Below are 9284 nucleotides of genomic sequence, written 5' to 3' on the forward strand. Positions count from 1 at the left end.
ATTTTGCTGTGACGAGGAGTATTATTATTTTTTGGTGATGGTCAGAGGTTGGCAGACGCTGTGTCGTAGTTTACTTGTTAATTACTAAGATCTCTGCTGCCTTGTCCCAAATGCTGTTTTGTGAGGTTAAGTGGAGGAACATCGTTGGTAACTACTGTACTGTATGTAGTTAGTTGTGATACAGGTGTGAGTACTCCAGGCCAAAGGTATCTTTGTACTCTCCCTATTGGCAACACTGTCATCATTGCCACTACCATCTCCACTACCACAACTACTATCACCATTACCACCGTCACCACCATTACCACCACTGTCACCACCATCACCATCACCACCACTGTCACCACCATCACCATCACCACCACTATGAACACCACCATCACCGCCACCATCAACGTCACCACTACCACCATCGTGACCACAATTAATCAACACCACCGTCATCACCATCACCACCAACTGGACAAAGTCTGCCAATTCTTCTCGTTTCCCCCCTAAATTCTGTCTTAAAGTTGTCATTTGATCCCAAGCTTACCTAATCTAACCTTAATCTAACCTAGCATAACTTATCACATGCCGTGGGCGAACTTATTATTACTGAGACGGGGGAAGCTGCTGTGAAGTCCTCTATATTAGCCAACAAACTGTATCATATATGCTTGTCACATTATCATTGAATAATCAAACTCCATCTCCCAGTGATCTTCTTTTATTATGCACCTAATTCAGCTAAATGGAAGTTTACCAAAACGAAATACTGTAATTGGTGATGAAAAATTAGAGCCTGCAGTATTTCACATATAATATCATGATCCACTGTATCATTGGTAATGTTACCATCCTTGTAACAATGCCCTCCCAGTGAAATTTGCCTCTACCCATTTTAATATTTTTAGGCATAAACCCCCAGTTTATATTTTCCAGACAGAAACTCACTTATAAAACTGCTAAAAAGTTTCATAAATTACCTTAAATGTTCTTACCTCATTAGTACCAGCGTTAGTAAGATGAGATGACTCCAGCAGCTTGCCTTTGGCAATGACAGGAAGCTCAGCTTTTGCAAATTTTATAATTTGGGCTGTAAAACCAATAATGTGAAAAAATAGATTTGTAAAATTACCAATACGTGTTTCTTTGTACATCAATCGTATTGACTATAAATATTCAATAAAACTAACAACATATTTATGAAGAGTGTGACGAAAAGCAGCTACTCGCTACCTCTTCAAATTTCAGTAATATTAGTTCGTTTTCCCGCCACCATACTCCTTCGTGCGCTGCGGTAAAAGGTCCTTTGCATTTACAAATATGGTGTTCGACACGACGACCATCTTCAAGGGGAGATGTTGTTTAATAATACGGGCGTATAACTTTTGTGCCAAAAAAAAAAAAAATAAAAAACTTCTCGGTCAATGGACGTTTTCAAGCTATTACTTTTAAATGTCGATCTCAAACACTGAAATAAACGATTATATATTTGAAAAACACAAAAGAATAACATCAATATTACACCACGACTCTTTGCAGTGACTTAGTTTTTCAAGTAACAGATCACCACATACACTACATCACGGTCACCACTTTATAACACTCCAGTACTAGAAAACATATTTGGTACATAATAGTCAGCCAACCTTACAACTTCACTTCCTCTGTCTCAGTTACTCCTCGTGTCATCACCTAACCTCTTCCTATCTCTATGCTTCCTTCTGTACAGCTTATGTGAGGGTCTGTACTAAGCCATTCCTCTTGCTGCTCCTCCTCCTATTCCCCCTTCTTCTTCTAATCCTCCTCTTCTCTTCCTTCTTCTACTCCTCCTTCTTCTACTCCACCTCCTTCTTATCCTTCTCCTCCACCTCCTCTTCCTCCTCCTCCTCCTCCTCCTCCTCCTCTTCCTTTTCCTCTTCCTTCTATTTCTCTTCCCTTTCCTCTTCCTTTCCTCTTCCTCCTCCTCCTCCTCCTCTCCTCCTCCTCCTCCTCCTCCTCCTCCTCCTCCTCCCTCCTCTCTCCTCCTCCTCTCCTCCTCCTCTCTTTCCTCCCTCCTCCCTCTTCCCTCTCCCTCCTCCCTCCCTCCCCTCCTCCTCTCCTCCTCCTCCCTCCCTCCTCCTCCCTCCTCCTCTCCTCCTCCTCTCCTCCTCCTCCTCCTCCCTCCTCCTCCTCCTCCTCCTCCCCTCCTCCTCCTCCCTCCTCCCCTCCTCCTCTCCCTCCCCTCCTCCCTCTCCCCTCTCCCTCCTCCTCCCTCTCCCTCCTCCTCCTCCTCCTCCCACTCCCTCCCTCCTCCTCCTCCCTCCTCCTCCTCTCTTCCCCTCCTCCTCCCCTCCCTCCTCCTCCTCCCTCCTCCTCCCTCCATTATCTATAAGTGTCATCATCCTTACAGGAAGACATCATCAGCTGCTTCAGCTGTGACGCGACTAGAGAGAGAGAGGCTGTTTATTTACAAAGCTTTTTATTTTCGTAACAGCATTATCGAGTTCATTAATATGTGTTGTTCCCTAGACAGGCATCACTATATTTTATGTAACACCATAGGTATTGCCGGGTAATATTTACCCAGCCCAAGGGGGGGAGGGGGGATGTTCTAATCAAAATTAATTTTTTAAATTCTTGAACACATAAATGAACCTTTCCTTTCCTCTAAACACTGTGAAACATAAGATATAAAATGGTATGAATAAGTTTAAGTAATTGGGACATAAAAAAATAAGTAAAAAAATAACCTTAAGAATACACAACTACAGTATATTCTACAGTTTATATCTAGACATATACAATAGGTAGGCTGCATATCAAGTGTTGTATGGTATAGGTGTCCCATTATCCACATCAGAGGACACCTTCTCATAATTCCCACTCACCATTCCAGGCATCAGATTCCCAAGTAAAGCCTAGTAAGACTCGTAATGGCTAAGAAACCCATCCTAAGAGACGGGAAGATCGACCATTTCTACAACGCACCAGGTTGGTTAATCACTCGTAAGGGATTTATTTTTTCCCTCTACCTTATTAGGAGAGGATGAGGAGTTGTCGATGATGTAGTGTGGGGTGGTTGTGGTGTGGATATGGCAGTGTGGGTGTGGTGTGTGGGTAGTGGGTGGTGTGTGGGAGGCTCGTTGTGGTGGCTAGAGTTGTCGCCATCTTTCCTAATATTGATTTAATTTTGTTTCCTCTTGTTGTTTTTGTTATTTTTCGTCTCCGTCTTGTTATTTCGTTTATTCTTCTTGTTCTTGTTATTCGTCATTTTTTCTTGTTTTTCATTATGTTTTTGTCGTTCTTGTTATTCTTCTTTTTCTTGTTCTTCATCTTGGTTTGGTTGTTCTTGTTATTCTTGTTATTTTTCATTTTGTTGTTCTTGTTCTTCACCTTGTTCTTGTTATTCTTCTTTTTCTTGTTCTTCATCTTGTTTTTATTGTTGTTATTCTTCTTGTTCTTAATTTAATCCTTTTCTTGTTCTTGTTGTTCGTATTTTAGTTGTTGTTGTTAGTGAGCTGCATATTCTTCGCCTTGCCTTTGTGGGTTTGACCTTACCTGTGATCACCAGAGGCATCGTTACACGTCCATAAATTAACAGTGTTCTCTACAGACACCTGAGAGTCACTAGACACTTGGTATATGTACACATTAAGTAAGTTGTACTGGAGGACTGTTGAGGTCACACACATACATACATACATACATACATACATACATACATACATACATACATACATACATACATACATACATACGTCGTCTTGTTGGAGCTGGTATACATTGGCAAGGACATCAGTGTTGTCTCTCTCTCTCTCTCTCTCTCTCTCTCTCTCTCTCTCTCTCTCTCTGCTTATTAAAACTCGGACTAACGCTCGCTTGAAGAATACACTCACACATTCAGTTAAATATTCTTAAGTTTTTCTCACTTCCATCATCTGGTTTTTTTTTCTTCAACTCTTGGATGTTTGAGTGTACGATCTGCCCAGGAGAACGTCACTTGAGTGTACGATCTGCCCAGGAGAACGTCACTAAGATAATCACTAAGATACATCATTGTTCCCGAAGGACAGCGGCACCATCTATAACTGAATATTAACCTACATAATATTAACTCCTTCACCTCCTTAACTTCTTCCTTATTCGTTATACTCCACATGAACAGTTTTTAATGATCATCCTCGTCATTTTCCCAAACATATAAGTCGTGCGTTTTGGGTTGATAGTCGTCATTTTCTGGGGCGAGTGATCAAGTCTTAGTTCAGCCAGCAGCCGTCAAGACCCATGGGGGGGCAGCACCAGTCACGCCGTTCATCACACACACTGGACTGGTGGGCGTCGGGGCCACTGAACCCACAATTTATCTTTGAATTATATTATTTGCCAACTATATTTTCTGCAACGTCTGTGATCTTTAGTGTTCCTTTAGGATGTCAGATATCAGTAATTTATTGGGGATAAGGGTATCTGGGTGAGGATAAAGGGGTAATACACACACACACACACACACACACACACACACACACACACACACACAATCACTCGCCGTCATACCATCTTGCCCAACTGGTTAAAATTCGTGGCCGTCAACCAAGGGGATGTTTTTAACCTCCCGTGGTGAAGCTCGAGGCTTTAGGGATTCACATGTCATGACTAAATATTGGAGATTACCGCGGAGGAAGTTCAGGGGGGTGGTGGGGAGGATGGTGACGGGGTTGGGGAGAGGGTGGTGGTGGTGGGTGGGAGGGATGGTGACCAGGTGTGGGGGACAGGGTGGTGACCAAGGGTGGGAGAGGGATGGTGGTGAGGGTTGGAGGAGAGGGATGGTGATCAGGGAAGAAAACACTTAGGATAGTAAGGTGATGGGGAAGGGGTGAAGGAAAGGAAGGGAGGAGGGAGGGGGTTGGCAGGGGAAAGAGAAGCGAGGAATTGGAAGACTTCTGCCGGTGATCGTATTTTACATTATTTTTGTAGCTCTCCTGACAAAGAGGGTGACCTCAGCATAGACTTTCTCTCCCTCCCTCAGTGCCTCCCTACCTCCCTTCCTCAGTGCCTCCCTACCTCCCTTCCTCAGTGCCTCCCTACCTCCCTCCCTCAGTGCCTCCCTACCTCCCTCCCTCAGTGCCTCCCTCCCTCCCTCCCTCAGTTCCTCCCTTCGTCGTGAGTCATAATATCAGACCTATGTGACGGGTCTTACCTGAAAATATACCACAACACGCTAACAGGACCCACTGTGTCACAACCTATTTATTAAGATCAAGGTCACACCCAGAGGTCAAATCCCAACCTGATGTACAGTAAAGTGCGGCAGTATTTTAGCGTGTGCTCGGTATCCTAACCTAACCTAACCAAACCTAACCTAACCTAACCTAACCTAACATAACCTAACCTAACCTAACCTAACCTAACCTAACCTAACCTAACCTAACCAAGCCTAACCTAACCTAACCTAACCTAAACTAAACTAACTTAACCTAACCAAACCTAACCTAACCTAACCTAACCTAACCTAACCTAACCTAAACTAACTTTACCTTACTATTAACACCTACTACATCATCGGCTTAGGATTAGATGTGTGTGTGTGTGTGTGTGTGTGTGGTCAGTGACGTATTCAGGAAAACATAACAATAATAGTGTTGAAATTTCACAAGTGTTGTTTTTACCTCTGCCTTTACGACCCATTATGGCCGAAGACAAAAAAAAGTTGATGAGGAAGATTAAGGAGCATTATGTGTCTAGGTATTTTAAAGACTTGTGGTGGTGTGGAGGAGTGTGGATGGTGGTGGTGAGGAGTGTGGATGGTGGTGGTGAGGAGTGTGGATGGTGGTGTGGAGGAGTGTGGATGGTGTGGTGGTGTGGAGGTGTGGATGGTGGTGGTGAGGGTGTGGATGGTGGTGTGGAGGGTGTGGATGGTGGTGGTGGGGGGTGTGGAGGGCATGGTGTGGAGGAGTGTGGATGGTGGTGGGGGAGGTGTGGATGGTGGTGGTGTGGAGGGAGTGTGGATGGTGGTGGTGTGGAGGTGTGTGTGGATGGTGGTGTGGAGGAGTGTGGATGGTGGTGGGGAGGAGTGTGGATGGTGGTGGGGGGAGGAGTGTGGATGGTGGTGGTGTGGGAGGGAGTGTGTGGATGGTGGTGTGGAGGAGTGTGGATGGTGGTGGTGAGGAGTGTGGATGGTGGTGGTGAGGAGTGTGGATGGTGGTGTGGAGGAGTGTGGATGGTGGTGGGGAGGAGTGTGGATGGTAGTGGTGTGGAGGAGTGTGGATGGTGATGGTGTGGAGGTGGGGAATGTGGAGGTGGAGGAGTGTAGGAGTGCTGAGGGTAATGGAGCAGTGTGGAGGTGGGGGGAGTACAGAAGTGGATGGTGGTGGTGTGGAGGTGGACATGTGTGAAGGAAGGTGGAGGTGGAGGGAGGTGGAGGGGTGTTGAGGATAATGGCTTCTAGATGGAGTAGTGTGGAGAAATGTGGAGGATGGAGGAGTATGGAGTGATGGTATGTGGTAGGAACAACATCTAACCACCACCATTTCCTAAAGGGAAGCACCCCCCGACACCCCTTACCCTTAGTGGCTAACGTCTCCTTATAACACTATGTTGCTCCTGTTTACCGCCTCTGAGAAATAATGTTTATATTATGATGGAAAAAGGGTAAAAATAATACTTATGTGCGCGGCTTCCTTCCTTCCTTCCTTCCTTCCTTCCTTCCTTCCTTCCTTCCTTCCTTCCTTCCTTCCTGTTGGTGAGGTGCTGTACTTTAGGTGGAGGTGGTGGTGGTGGTGAGGGGCAGGGGGTAGTGGTGGTGGGAAGGTGCAGGTGGTGGGGTGAGGCCGGGAGGTGCAGGTGTGGTGGTGAGGCGGGGGAGGTGCAGGTGGTGGTGGTGAGGAGGTGCGACTGAGAGGGTCATCGGAGGCATTTTTGTGACCTGGACCATTTTAGGGGACCATTCGAGACCAATGTGTGTGTGTGTGTGTGTGTGTGTGTGTGCAACAAGATGATCCAAATACCACTCCAGTTTCTCTTCGTTCAATAATTTTCCCGAGTTATCCTCATTCGTCTCTCACGGTTTTTTCTCCTTGTCATTTAACCGAACACCGCCGACCACATGAGAAAATGATGAGAACGAAAGTTTGACGATGGCAGTCACGGTGGTAGAAGTTTGACTCTTGCGTCAGCTGGTCGAACACACGTGATGGATTTCCGATAAATTTGAAGATTAGGCTCCTGAGTTTATTTTACCGTAATCTTAGCCACAATGACTCTAGCCTGATCTGATCTTAATAGAATCTATTCTAAGTTAAGTTAATGTATCCTAATTTAATCTACCCAAATTTAATCTAACCTAACTTAATCTAACCTAACCCCCTCAATACCATTTTCTATTTCCTAACTTATGGTCGTCAGATCATTCCTTTCTTGACATCTTAATATGATAAACGCCAAGTGAAGCATAGAGGAACCAGTCTCCATGTTTGTAGTCCAATAGAGATTGATATTTGCCGATGACGTCTCTACCAAGGGCGATGTCACACGTATCTTACCTACTGACTTCATACGTTGGTTGTTGGAAGTAGTTGCCGTCTTGTGCGTAAATCGTGAGGCCTACTGTTTCTTCAATCCCCGTGATCCTCTCGTATTCCCGCACACAATGAGGGGTGACTCGTGTTGTCTCGTACCCCGTTGCCACACTGACTCGTATCCCCGGATCGTTTAGGCTACTGTCCATGTGAGCAACAAATCCGTAGGGGTTTTGAGGTTTGGGTTGGTTCCTACATCGCCACAGGCACTACAAGCACTTGAGACCTGGCCCTGAAGTTGAGCAATTATTAATTTTTATGGAATTTGTGAATAATACCCAGACTATAGAGAGCATCAGCACCCAGGATGGCGGTGGGGTGGGCCTCTATGCTGGGAGGAATATCATATTTATTTCAATTTTCATCTGATTTTCCAGCGTGACTAAAATATTTTGGGCGAGCTTGGCGTGAACCTCCACCTCGTTCCCGTCCAGTAACGTGACGATATTAACACATTTACAATTTACACAATAATTATCCTTGATGAGACTCGGGCCTAAAGCTTCTTGGGATAACATATACGAACTATTGGTGTTGGTATCGATGTACTAATAACATCTCCAATTACTGATAGTCACCTGGATACGATTCAATTTATCTACACTCACGTGCTCCATATAGCGGTACTCACGTGCTCCATATAGCCAGTACTCACGTGCTCCATATAGCGGTATCTCCCCCACTCCTCGACCACACAAGGCAGGAGGCTCAGCGAGGTACAGGTTCATCGGCTTCACACTTGGTGGAACTGTTTCGAAGTTGTGTGACGACTCGCTAATGGAATAAGGTTAAAATCGCCGAACTTTCCAATATTTTGTACTAACACACGTGGGACTTGTTTCTCCAATCACAGTACCGGACCGAAGTTTCATGACGACATAAAGACAAATTTTGACGTGAATCTCAAAAAAAGAAAAATGTACAAAGTTAAAATGAAATATGTAGTGACTGGTTAAGTTAGGTTGTAACATGTTGACTGCTTCTCATTCTAACTACACAGAAGGCTAATATTATATTTCAGTAAAGGATATATAGGCTGAAGTCACTAGGATTTATAGGTGAAGGGATGTCAGTGTAGTTAAGATGGGAAGATGTCTGCTGTAGTCACACACACACACACACACACACACACATCAACGTTATTATAAATTTCTAATTACCATTGTTTAAAACCTGAACAACAACCTGGAAATTGTGATAAATAAATGGATGTCAAGTTATAATAATCATAAAATAAGGCTCCTCATCTATTACTCTTTCAAGCATGTAAACCTAAGATAATATAGTGAAGAAAACGTCTCCTTCCCTTCCTCCTTCCTTCTTTCACATTTACTGTTTTCTTCCTCCTCCTTCCCTTCCTTCTTCTTTCACGAATTTCTCTGTTTTCTTCCCCCTCCTTCCCTGTTGAGCAATTTGTAATCCCTTTACCTCCCCTCCTCCCCAACAAACGACCCTCTCCCCCAACAAACGACCTCTCCCCCAACAAACGGCCCTCCCCAACAAACGACCCTCTCCCCAACAAACGGCCCTCTCCCTAACCAACAGCCCTCCCCAACAAACGGCCCTCTTCCCCAACAAACGACCCTTCAACAAACGGCCCCTTCCCAACAAACGACCCCCCCTCCCCAACAAACGACCCTCTCCTCCCAACAACGACCGTCTCCCTCCCCAACAAACGGCCCTCTCCCCAACAAACAGCCTCCCCCCAACAAACGACCCTCTCCCTCCCAACAAACGGCCCTC

The sequence above is a fragment of the Homarus americanus genome, unplaced genomic scaffold (assembly GCF_018991925.1).
Source record: "Homarus americanus isolate GMGI-L3 unplaced genomic scaffold, GMGI_Hamer_2.0 scaffold32340, whole genome shotgun sequence".
Taxonomy (NCBI): domain Eukaryota; kingdom Metazoa; phylum Arthropoda; class Malacostraca; order Decapoda; family Nephropidae; genus Homarus; species Homarus americanus.